This window comes from Triticum aestivum, chromosome 2D (assembly GCF_018294505.1).
Source record: "Triticum aestivum cultivar Chinese Spring chromosome 2D, IWGSC CS RefSeq v2.1, whole genome shotgun sequence".
Taxonomy (NCBI): Eukaryota; Viridiplantae; Streptophyta; class Magnoliopsida; order Poales; family Poaceae; genus Triticum; species Triticum aestivum.
Genome location: NC_057799.1, coordinates 439,122,707 through 439,136,252, shown reverse-complemented (window position 1 = coordinate 439,136,252; position 13,546 = coordinate 439,122,707).

Sequence of the window (13,546 nt, the reverse complement as noted above, 5' to 3'; positions counted from 1 at the left end):
TAACTTTGCAAACGAGGCACACATGGCCAGTGCGTCACACCCTCGCCGAGCCGCGCCTCGCCCCTATAAGAAGCCCAGCGCCAGCCCTAGGGTTTCCCCTCTCCTTCCTTCGCCGCCGCCAGGTGAGATCCATGCCTCCAAAGCCGTCGCCCCTTCCACCCGAGAGCGCCGGAGCACCTCCATGGCTCTACTACAGCCATAGCCTTCCTCCGTCGCCGTCTTCGTTCTGGGTTGACACGAAGACGGCGTCTTCTTCGACTACAACCGGACCAGGAGCCAGATGGGGACAGGGGTGACGCGATCGTCTTCTCCCACGACGTCCTCTTCTTCCTCTACTTCGTCTTCTTCTCCTGCGGCCGATCTGCATCCCCTTCGATTCTGGCCGTCTCCGACCACTTCTCGTCAATCCAGGCGCACCGCGTGCCTGCGATGAGCACGCTCTTCCCACGCACCACTTTTTCCCCTCGTTTCCTCCCTGTCTCGCGTGACTCGACCGGAGCCCGAGGCACTTCGGCCATGGCATGGTCTCCGGCGAAGTTTCGGTGACCCTCTGCTCGGGTGTTGGCACATAGGCCCGCAGGGTCCTGTAGATGCGTTCTAGTTCGAGGATTCTCTTGTTTGCCTGCTATAGTCGATCAACCATAGCAGCCCGAGGCGCACCACCACAGAACCCCGTCGTCGGCGAGGAATCTGTCCACTTCCCGTTGCATGCTTGGTACGAATGGGTTCGCCCCATTGCGTAGCGTCCATCCGCGCCCTCCGTCGCGTGTTTTGGTTGCCGGAACAGCTCCGACGAGCTCCTCCGCCGTCCTATAACCCCCAGCGCCGGCACTTGCTCTGTTCTGCTCTTGCCTGAGCACGCGCACGCTCACGACTCCGGCAAGAAGCAGCCGCTCGCTCACATGCTCCCACGCAGTTTCCGTACCCACACCCGCAGCTCACTCACTCACGCACACACCCGCGCGACGCACACGCTCATGCACTCAGTCATTCCCAGTGCCTCCGCCGCACCTCGCCATGGCCCCGAGCCGAGGAAACGCTTGAGCTCGAGGTCTCTGCTTCCCCCTCACGCCTTACGCCGCGAACCACACCCCGCCGTCGGCCTGTGGTCGCGAAGGTCGCTGCATGGCTCGCCGGCGTCGTCACCCAGTTCCTCTGTGATCCACGAAGAAGAAGGCCTGGCCTTTGATTCGGTTCAAGTTCATACACGCCCTTGTTTTGCAGCAACAAGTAGCAGCATTGCACTGTTCAGCGCTCTGCTCCTCTATCCAGGAGGTCGTGTGTTCGAGTCCCAGGCGCGCGCCCCTCGTTTTGCTCTGTTCTTTTATTTCTTTTGCACACACCACAACCACATGGGCCGAATCCTCATCTGGGCCGCTGCGTCGTAATGCTTCAGGCCCGTGCATACTTTTTCCCAGTCTGTGTATTTTAGCATTTTCCAATGCATCCTTATTTACAGAAAATGCCCCTGTTTTGTATTTTTAATAACTAAGTATGCATGCATCCAAATTAAACAAACAATGCACGCAAAATGCTTAGAATTTTGTATAGTTTCACTATATGCAACTTTCATCCCTGTTTAAAATATTGAAATTGTTGTTCGCATTAATTTGCATAATTGCCATGCTAAAATGTTTTATTTCATATCTAATTAACCGTAGCTCCAAATTAAATAAACTTTATATGTAAATGGGGTAGAAAAATGCCTAGTTTAACTTGGTGCACTTTATTTTGCTGTTTAACAACACTAAAATTGTGTTTATGGCAGAACAGTACCAAATCTAAAATATGCATGTGGGGATTTTCCGGAATTGTTGTTTGTTGTTCCGGCCTCATTTAAACTTGCCTAGATAGGTAGTTTTCTTATGCCTCACCTCTTGCCATGTTAATCAACATTTAATATTGTTGGGTACATGACCGAGAGAACTAAACAATTGATGTGGTGTTTCGTCAATATGCAACTCGTTGCATATTGAGCTCCACTTAACTTGTAGTTTTGTTTGTGCACTTTGCCATGCCATGCCTCTTTAAACCGGACATGCATCATAATTGATTGTTCATCATGCCATGTTTATGTGATGATTGTTTACTATGTTGCTTGCTTCTTTCCGGTTGCGCTTCTCCTTGATAGTTCCGGTTACGTTGCGATTGTGAGGATCCGTTCGACTACGTCCGTTTGTCTACTTCATGGACTCGTTCTTCTTCCTACCGGGATCTCAGGCCAGATTACCATACCCTCGAAATCACTTCTATCTTTGCTTGCTAGTTGTTCACTCTATTGTTATGCCGTGCTACCTACCACTTGCTTATCAAGCCTCCCAAATTGCCATGAACCTCTAACCTTTGTCACCCTTCCTAGCAAACCATTGCTTGGCTATGTTACCGCTTTTGCTCAGCCCCTCTTATAGCGTTGCTAGTTGCAGGTGAAGATGAAGTTTGTTCCTTGTTGGAACATGGATATTGTTGGGATATCACAATATCTCTTATTTAATTAATGCATCTATATACTTGGTAAAGGGTGGAAGGCTCGGCCTTATGCCGGGTGTTTTGTTCCACTCTTGCCGCCCTAGTTTCCGTCATACCGGTGTTATGTTCCTTGATTTTGCGTTCCTTACACGGTTGGGTGATTTATGGGACCCCCTTGACAGTTCGCTTTGAATAAAACTCCTCCAGTAAGACCCAACCTTGTTTTTACCATTTGCCTACCTAATCCTTTTTCCCTTGGGTTCTGCAGACTCAAGGGTCATCTTTATTTACCCCCCCGGGCCGGTGCTCCTTCGAGTGCTGGTCCAAACCGAGCGATGTTCGGCGCCCCCTGGGCAACCAGGGTCTATGCCAACCCGACGTCTTGCTCATCCGGTGTGCCCTGAGAACGAGATATGTGCAGCTCCTATCGGGATTTGTCGGCACATCGGGCGGCTTTTCTGGTCTTGTTTTACCATTGTCGAAATGTCTTGTAAACCGGGATTCCGAGACTGATCGGGTCTTCCCAGGAGAAGGTTTATCCTTCGTTGACCGTGAGAGCTTATAATGGGCTAAGTTGGGACACCCCTGCAGGGTATAAACTTTTGAGAGCCGTGCCCGTGGTTATGTGGCAGATGGGAATTTGTTAATATCCGGTTGTAGAGAACTTGACACTTGACTTAATTAAAATGCATCAACCATGTGTGTAACCATGATGGTCTCTTTTCGGCGGAGTCCGGGAAGTGAACACGGCTTTTGGGTTATGTTTGACGTAAGTAGGAGTTCAGGATCACTTCTTGATCATTACTAGTTGACGACCGTTCCGTTGCTCCTCTTCTCGCTCTTATTTCCGTATGTTAGCCACCATATATGCTTAGTGCTTGCTGCAGCTCCACCTCACTACCTTTTCCTACCCTTGAGCTTAATTAGTCTTGATCTCGCGTGTGTGAGATTGCTGAGTCCTCGTGACTCACAGATACTTCCAAAACAGTTGCAGGTGCCGATGATAACAGTGCAGATGACGCTACCGAGCTCAAGTGGGAGTTCGACAAGGAACTTGGTCGTTACTATGTTTCGTTTCCTGATGATCAGTAGTGGAGCCCAGTTGGGACGATCGGGGATCTAGCATTTGGGGTTGTCTTCTTTTCTTTTGGTTCCGTAGTCGGACCTATGTGTGTACTCTGATTGATGTATGATTTATTTATGTATTGTGTGAAGTGGCGATTGTAAGCTAACTCTTTATCCCATTCTTGTTCATTACATGGGATTGTGTGAAGATGACCATTCTTGCGACTAAACCACAATGCGGTTATGCCTCTAAGTCGTGCCTCGACACGTGGGAGATATAGCCGCATCGTGGGTGTTACACCAGTGCCAGTTCCTATTTTTTTTCCTTGTTTCAGTGTTTTGAAGAAAAGGAATATCAAACGGAGTCCAAATGGAATGAAACCTTCGGGAGAAGTTATTTTTGGAAAGAAAGCAATCCAGGAGACTTGGAGTGCACGTCAGGGGATCAACGAGGAGAGCACGAGGCAGGGGGGGCGCGCCCACGCCCCTGGGCGCACCCTCCACCCTCGTGGGCCCCTCGTGGCTCCCCTTACCGACTTCTTTCGCCTATATATCTCCATATATCCTAAAACCATCGGGGAACAAAATAGATCGGGAGTTCCGCCGCCGCAATCCTCTGTAGCCACGAAAAACCAATCGGAACCCTGTTCCGGCACCCTGCCGGAGGGGGGATCCCTCACCGGTGGCCATCTTCATCATCCCGACGCTCTCCATGACGACGAGGGAGTAGTTCACCCTTGGGACTGAAGGTATGTACCAGCAGCTATATGTTTGATCTCTCTCTCTCTCTCTCTCTCTCTCTCTCTCTCTCGTGTTCTTGATTTGGCACGACCTTGATGTATCGCGAGCTTTGCTATTATAGTTGGATCTTATGATGTTTCTCCCCCTCTACTCTCTTGTAATGGATTGAGTTTTCCCTTTGAAGTTATCTTATTGGATTGAGTCTTTAAGGATTTGAGAACACTTGATGTATGTCTTGCATGTGCTTATCTGTGGTGACAATGGGATATTCACGTGATCTACTTGATGTATGTTTTGGTGATCAACTTGCTGGTTCCGTGACCTCGTGAACTTATGCATAGGGGTTGGCACACGTTTTCGTCTTGACTCTCCGGTAGAAACTTTGGGGCACTCTTTGAAGTACTTTGTGTTGGTTGAATAGATGAATCTGAGATTGTGTGATGCATATCGTATAATCATACCCACGGATACTTGAGGTGACATTGGGGTATCTAGGTGACATTGGGGTTTTGGTTGATTTGTGTCTTAAGGTGTTATTCTAGTACGAACTCTATAATAGATCGAACGAAAAGAATAGCTTTGTGTTATTTAAGTACGGACTCTTGAATAGATCGATCAGAAAGGATAACTTTGAGGTGGTTTCGTAACCTACAATATTCTCATCTCTTCGTTTGTTCTCCGCTATTAGTGACTTTGGAGTGACTCTTTGTTGCATGTTGAGGGATATTTATATGATCCAATTGTGTTATTATTGTTGAGAGAACTTGCACTAGTGAAAGTATGAACCCTAGGCCTTGTTTCCTATCATTGCAATACCGTTTACGCTCACTTTTATCATTAATTACCTTGCTGTTTTTATATTTTTAGATTACAAAAACCTATATCTACCATCCATATTGCACTTGTATCACCATCTCTTCGCCGAACTAGTGCACCTATACAATTTACCATTGTATTGGGTGTGTTGGGGACACAAGAGACCCTATGTTATTTGGTTGCAGGGTTGTTTGAGAGAGACCATCCTCATCCTACACCTCCCACGGATTGATAAACCTTAGGTCATCCACTTGAGGGAAATTTGCTACTGTCCTACAAACCTCTGCACTTGGAGGCCCAACAACGTCTACATGAAGAAGGTTGTGTAGTAGACATCAAGCTCTTTTCTGGCGCCGTTGCTGGGGAGGTGAGTGCTTGAAGGTATATATTTAGATCTTGCAATCGAATCTTTTTGTTTCTTGTTTTAGCACTAGTTTAGTTTATAAAAGAAAACTACAAAAAAATGGAATTCAGTTTGCCTCATACGCTTCATCTTTTTAATATCTTTCGTGAGTATGATGGAAAGTAAAATTGTGCCAAAGTGTTAGAACAAGAATGCATTAAAATGTTTGGCACTAAATATTTGAATGATGAGCATGATTGCAATATTGTTAGTATGATCTCCTTGAATATCCATGGTACTAATGATGATTGTACTAGTCATGATGAAAATATATCTTATAAGCATGTCGATTTTTGTGGAGTGCATAGAGTTTGCAAATACATACCAAAAAGGGAAGATAGATTTTGTAAGAGGCATAAGTACTTAGAAACTAAATGGTTGCAAGAAAGGCTAGATGTTTGTGCTGAAAATTTAAATTTTCTTAGCCGTACTTGTGAACTTTGCAATGAACGTGGTCAATTAAGTATCCGATGCAAATTGTTTCATGATCTAATCGTTTCCAAAAATTGTGATGACTTGATTTCCCTTGCACATAATAATGAACTTAGTTTGCTTATGGGTTATGGAGCAATGAAACGTATAACTAACTATCTTCCAGTATTTGCCCGTGATAAACTTCTTGAATTTGATCTAGAGGAAATTTATATGTATTGCGCGGTGAATTGCATTGAAAATCCTTATATTTCCAATTACATAAAGAAAAGAACACAAATATAAGATGAAGAGAATACTAACGAAAGGGAAGAGACTTCCCAATATTCTCCTATTATTTCTTATGATGAATCAGGTAACGAGGAGGAGCCTTCTATTCAACCGATCTCATTAATAACGAGCTCCAAAAAGAGGGATAAACCCGCACATGATGTGAAGAAGAAAAAGAAAAAAAGGAGAAGCAAAGGTAAAAAGGTATCCCTCCCAAATGATATTGCTCCTACTACTAATTGTGATAATGATAATTGCTATACTATTGGTGCTATCCATACTATTAATGATGAGAGTGATTATGCTTATGATATGAAAAGGCCCAAGCTTGGGGATGCTATGTTTGATGAAGATGATGTTTTTCAGAATATATTTTTTGCAATTAATGTTTGTCCCAAGCTTGGGGATGCTATGTTTAATGAAGATGATATTTGTAGCCTCCCAAGTTTTGATATGCAAAGTTGTTATGATGATAGCATGCCTTCTATCTATGATGATTATATTGATGAAAGTGGGTTTGGAAGAGTGTCAACTTTAGGAAGTACTGATCCCACTATTTTGGAGGATGTTGAATCATATAATATTTATGAAAGTGGATTTAGAGAGGTCATGACTTTATTTAGTGATGAGTCCACTATCTTGGAAGAGGTTTCAATCGATTGTGATGAGAACAAAGTTGCTACTTATGATGATTATTGTGATAAAACTTATGCTATAAAAAGTAGTGATGGTTATATTTATAAAACTTGTCATGATTGTGATTACCCTTTTTCTGAACATTACTCTTTTAATGTGGAAACAATTTATAGTATTCAAGTCTCTTATGATACTCCCACTATTCCGAAGGAGAAGAATTTTGCTTATGAGGAGAGTAGTAAAATTTCTATGCAAGTAGATCATGAAAAGAATGCTTTATGTGCTGGTTATATTGTTGAAATCATTCATGATGCTACTGAAAATTATTATGAGGGAGGAACACATGCTTCTACATATTGCAATAATATCAAGTTTCCTCTCTATGTGCTTAAAGTTTTAAAGTTATGCTTGTTTTTCCTTCATATGCTAGTTGATTATTGTTCCCATAAGTTGTTTGCTCACAAAATCCCTATGCATAGGAAGTGGGTTAGACTTAAATGTGCTTGTCATGTGTTTCATGATGCTCTCCTTATGTTTCAATCTTATCTTTTATGTGAGCATCATTGAAATCATCATGCCTAGCTAGGGGCGTTAAACGTTAGCGCTTGTTGGGAGGCAACCCAATTTTTATTTTTGTCCTTTCTTTTTGGTTATGTTTAGGAATAAATAATCCATCTAGCCTCTAGTTATATGTGGTTTTATGTTTTAATTAGTGTTTGTGCCAAGTAAGACCTATAGGATCTTCTTGGATGATAGTTATTTGATCTTGCTGAAAATTCCAGAAACTTTCTGTTCACGAAACAATTGTTTAAAATCACCAGAACGTGATAAAATACTGATTCCAATTGCAGAAGATTAATAATCAAATTACCTAGGTCTTCCTATTTTGGTAGAATTTTTGGAGTTCCATAAGTATACGTTTGATACGGATTACTATAGACTGTTCTGTTTTTGACAGATTCTGTTTTCTATGTGTTGTTTGCTTATTTCGATGAATCTATGAGTAGTATCGGAGGGTATGAACCATAGAGAAGTTGGAATACAGTATATATTACACCAATATTAATTTATAATTAGTTCAAAACAGCACCTAAGTGGTGGTTTTATTTTCTTATACTAACGGAGCTTACGAGTTTTCTGTTGAGTTTTGTGTTGTGAAGTTTTCAAGTTTTGGGTACAGATTCGATGGACTATGGAACAAGGAGTGGCAAGAGCCTAAGCTTGGGGATGCCCAAGGCACCCCAAGGTAATATTCAAGGATAACCAAGCGTCTAAGCTTGGGGATGCCCCGGAAGGAATCCCCTCTTTCGTCCTCATCCATCGGTAACTTTACTTGGAGCTATATTTTTATTCACCACATGATATGTGTTTTGCTTGGAGCGTCATTTTATTTTCTTTAGCTTTGCTTGATGTTTGAATAAAATACCAAGATGTGATATTCTTAAATGAGAGGAGTCTTCACATAGCTACATAATTATTCAACTACTCATTGATCTTCACTTATATCTTTTTGGAGTAGTTTGTCATTTACTCGTGTGCTTCACTTATATCCTATGAGTAAATGGTTGAATGATTTGAATGTCATAAATCTGAAATTATATATGTTTCATATGCCTTTCCCATGGGGAGTAATGCCTTCACATATAAGAAGTAGAGGTGGTAAATTTATTGAAGGTTAGCAAACACTGTATTGGTCACTTGAACAATTCATGAAAGAATATTGAAGGAAGAGAGATTTCACATGTAAATACACTATCTTGGACATCTTTTGCAATTGTGAGGACTCATTAAAATATGACATGCTACAAGGTTGATGTTGGACAAGGAAGACAACGTAATGGGTTATGTTTTCTTATATCCGAAATAAAGTATATTGTCATGGATCGCCCAACACGTTGAGCTTGCCTTTCCCCCTCATGCTAGCCAAATTCCTTGCACCAACTAGAGATACTACTTGTGCTTCCAAACATCCCTTAAACCAGTATTGCCATGAGAGTCCACCATACCTACCTATGGATTGAGTAAGATCCTTCAAGTAAGTTGTCATCGGTGCATGCAATAAAAATTGCTCTCTAAATATGTATGATCTTTTCGTGTGGAGAAAATAAGCTTTATACGATCATTGTGATATGGAAGAAATAAAAGCGACGGACTGCATAATAATGGTCCCTATCACAAGTGGCAATATAAAGTGACGTTCCCTCGCATTAAGATTTTGTGCATCCAACTATAAAATCGCATGGCAACCTCTGCTTCCCTCTGCGAAGGGCCTATCTTTTACTTTTATGCAAGAGTCATGGTGATCTTCACCTTTCCTTTTTTCATTTTATCCTTTGGCAAGCACCTCGTGTTGGAAAGATTCTGATATATATATATATATATATATATATATATATATATATCCAATTGCGTGTAAGGCATCATGAACTATTATTGTTGAAATTACCCTTGAGGTAAAAGGTTGGGAGGCGAATCTATAAGCCCCTATCTTTATCTGTGTCTGATTAAAACTTTGAATCCATAAATATCACGTGAGTGTTAGCAATTGTGAAAGACTAAATGATAGTTGAGTATGTGGAGTTTGCTAAAACAAAGCTCTGACATAGACTCTTCCTGAAAATAAGATGAATTGTAATTGTTTGATGACTAATAACATGGTTTGTTAGTTTTCAAGAAATTTTATGATCCATACTTTAACATGTGAATAGTTTGTTACTTGATCATGAAAAGTTTTATGAGTTGAGCTACTGTTATGACATATAATGATGCTAGAAAAAGGTGATTGAAATTATCATTGATCAAACTTGTGCACCTGCTGCATTCACACTTCATAAATTATTTCTTTTATCATTTACCTACTCGATGACGAGCAGGAATTAAGCTTGGGGATGCTGATACGTCTCCAACGCATCTATAATTTATGAAGTATTCATGCTATTATATTATCTGTTTTGGATGTTTGTGGGCATTATTAAACAATTTTATATTATTTTTGGGACTAACCTGTTAACCCAGAGCCCAGTGCCAGTTCCTTTTTTTTTGCTTGTTTCAGTGTTTCAAAGAAAAGGAATATCGAACAGAGTCCAAACGGAATGAAACCTTCAAGAGAAGTTATTTTTGGAAAGAAAGCAATCCAGGAGACTTGGAGTGCACGTGAGGGGATCAACGAGGAGAGCACGAGGCAGGGGGGCGCGCCCACCCCCGTGGGCGCACCCTCCACCCTCGTGGGCCCATCGTGGCTCCCCTTACCGACTTCTTTCGCCTATATATCTCCATATACCCTAAAACCATCGGGGAATAGAATAGATCGGGAGTTTCGCCGCCGCAAGCCTCTGTAGCCATGAAAAACCAATCGGGACCTTGTTCCGGCACCCTGCCGGAGGGTGGATCCCTCACCGGTGGCCATCTTCATCATCCCGACGCTCTCCATGACGAGGAGGGAGTAGTTCACCCTTGGGGCTGAGGGTATGTACCAGTAGCTATGTGTTTGATCTCTCTCTCTCTCTCTCTCTCTCTCTCTCTCGTGTTCTTGATTTGGCACGACCCTGATGTATCGCGAGCTTTGATATTATAGTTGGATCTTATGATGTTTCTCCCCCTCTACTCTCTTGAAATGGATTGAGTTTTCCCTTTGAAGTTATCTTATCAGATTGAGTCTTTAAGGATTTGAGAACACTTGATGTATGTCTTGCATGTGCTTATCTGTGGTGACAATGGGATATTCACGTGATCTACTTGATTTATGTTTTCGTGATCAACTTGCAGGTTCCGTGACCTCGTGAACTTATGCATAGGGGTTGGCACACGTTTTCGTCTTGACTCTCTGATAGAAACTTTGGGGCACTCTTTGAAGTACGTTGTGTTGGTTGAATAGATGAATCTGAGATTGTGTGATGCATATCGTATAATCATACCCACAGATACTTGAGGTGACACTGGAGTATCTAGGTGACATTAGGGTTTTGGTTGATTTGTATCTTAAGGTGTTATTCTAGTACGAACTCTATAATAGATCGAACGGAAAGAATAGCTTTGTGTTATTTTACTACGGACTCTTGAATAGATCGATCAGAAAGGATAACTTTGAGGTGGTTTCGTACCCTACAATAATCTCATCTCTTCGTTTGTTCTCCGCTATTAGTGACTTTGGAGTGACTCTTTGTTGCATGTTGAGGGATATTTATATGACCCAATTATGTTATTATTGTTGAGAAAACTTGCACTAGTGAAAGTATGAATCCTAGGCCTTGTTTCCTATCATTGCAATACCGTTTACGCTCACTTTTATCATTAGTTACCTTGCTGTTTTTATATTTTCAGATTACAAAAACCTATACCTACCATCCATATTGCACTTGTATCACCATCTCTTCGCCGAACTAGTGCACCTATACAATTTAACATTGTATTGGGTGTGTTGGGGACACAAGAGACTCTTTGTTATTTGGTTGCAGGGTTGTTTGAGAGAGACCATCTTCATCCTACACCTCCCACGGATTGATAAACCTTAGGTCATCCACTTCAGGGAAATTTGCTACTGTCCTACGAACCTCTGCACTTGGAGGCCCAAAAAACGTATACAAGAAGAAGGTTGTGTAGTAGACACCATCCACCGCACCGGATCTGCTTAACCGGCACCCTCGTCCACCACAGTGTAGGCCCTTCACTGACTCCCTCGTCCGCCCCATCGCCGGCCCTTCATACAAGCCCTCGTTCGCCGCAACAGATCCGCCTCACCGAAAGCACTGTACACCGCGCCCGCCGAAGCCTTCGTCCACTGCACTGGACCCGCTCCACGGACGCCATATTCAACTCCACCAGCCCTCCTTTACTGACGCCGCAGCCTCATCAGGTTATTTCCATTTGTACTCCTTAGGTTTTTCTCTTCTTGATCGTGCAACTATTCACTTACCGCAGATGAGCTTGCTTGCATGTCGACAGGCGCCGCAACCGAAGCACCGGAGCCGCTTGAGCGACGGCGACAGCCGGCCCAAACTCAACCGCAACACGAGCACCATCGACAATCCTTAGCTATCAAGTATGGCAACGATACCCATACGCCGCCGAGAATCAGGTACTATTATCCAACGGCCGGCGCCTACGTTCACTTTCATAGCATAAGCACCGCACCTTTGAATTTCTTCAGGACATCATTCAATTTTTCATGAGACGCGTTATTCTGCTTGCCCCTATAGGGCCATACTTCTGGCAGTGAACATGTTACATGTGCTAAATTACATACCAGTGCACATATAGTTAATATGCTTTAGTTTTGTCCTAAGTATTACTGTACTTCCTAGATATCACTGCCTACTATTTTACTTCTTGCATGCTATATTTATGATAATGGTGTTGTTCTGATGCCACCTGTTGGTTCCATCAGACTGCTTCATGTTCTCTATGCTTAATTACACATCAGGAAACTAGCATGTAGTTCCGCTGCTTTTTGTTCGTTTTACCCTACATTTTCTGATGCTAGCTATTACATCACTGCACCGAGCCTCTATTCATTAATTTTTTGTGTGTTCTTGATCTTCCCAAGTTGCATGACTAATTTTATGCTTCTATTAATTATGGAGCTGCCAACCCCATCAAGCAAAATATTTGTTCTCTTGGGCCTGGCACCTCGAACAAGCATAAAAATAGAGGGAAGCAGATATATTGTCGTGTATGCACACACCCTTCTTTCATTAGTTTAGATGAACCATTGATGATAAATTCGAACCAGTGCATGCGATTAAAATTAATTTTACCTAAATAGAGGGTGCAGAATAAACTACAACAACTAGATTTGCAACCATGGGATGCTGACGATATCTTCAAAGAACATTGCAACAGCAGGCGAGGCTTCACAGCAACATCTAGTAAGCCAGTGTGTTTTAGTACATGTGAAATGTAATGCGTGTGGGCTGCTTTCTTGGCTTGTGCCCTCAACCTGTAATCCTACAAAATTACAAATAGTTCAGTTGTCTGCTTTGCTGTATTGCTTGATTCGAATGCTTGTTTGTTACTTGTTACGCTATACCTGAGTTGGCCAATATGTCAGTAGTGCCTGTTGTACTATCGTAAAGAAATGCATGCCTAGTTCATTTGAGTCCTTAACTTTTCCTCTGAAATTCATCACAAGACTGTCTTCGTAGTTTATATGAGTGTTGGGAAACGTAGTAATTTCAAAAAAATTCCTACGCACACGCAAGATCATGGTGATGCATAGCAACGAGAGGGGAGAGTGTTGTCCACGTACCCTCGTAGACCGACAGCGGAAGCGTTATCACAACGCGGTTGATGTAGTCGAACGTCTTCACGATCCGACCGATCAAGTACCGAACGCACGGCACCTCCGAAGTTCTACACACGTTCAGCTCGATGACGTCCCTCGAACTCTGATCCAGCCGAGTGTTGAGGGAGAGTTTCGTCAGCACGACGGCGTGGTGACGATGATGATGTTCCACCGACGCAGGGCTTCGCCTAAGCTCCGCAACGGTATTATCGAGGTGTAATCTTGTGGAGGGGGGCACCGCACACGACTAAAATATCGTATATCAAGTGTGTTCTTAGGTGCCCCCTGCCCCCGTATATAAAGGAGCAAGGGGGAGGCCGGCTGCCTATGGGGCTCGCCAAGGAGAGGGGGGGAGTCCTCCTCCTAGTAGGAGTAGGACTCCCCTTTCCTAGTCCTACTAGGAAAAGAAGGGGGGAAGGAAAGAGAGGGAGAGGGAG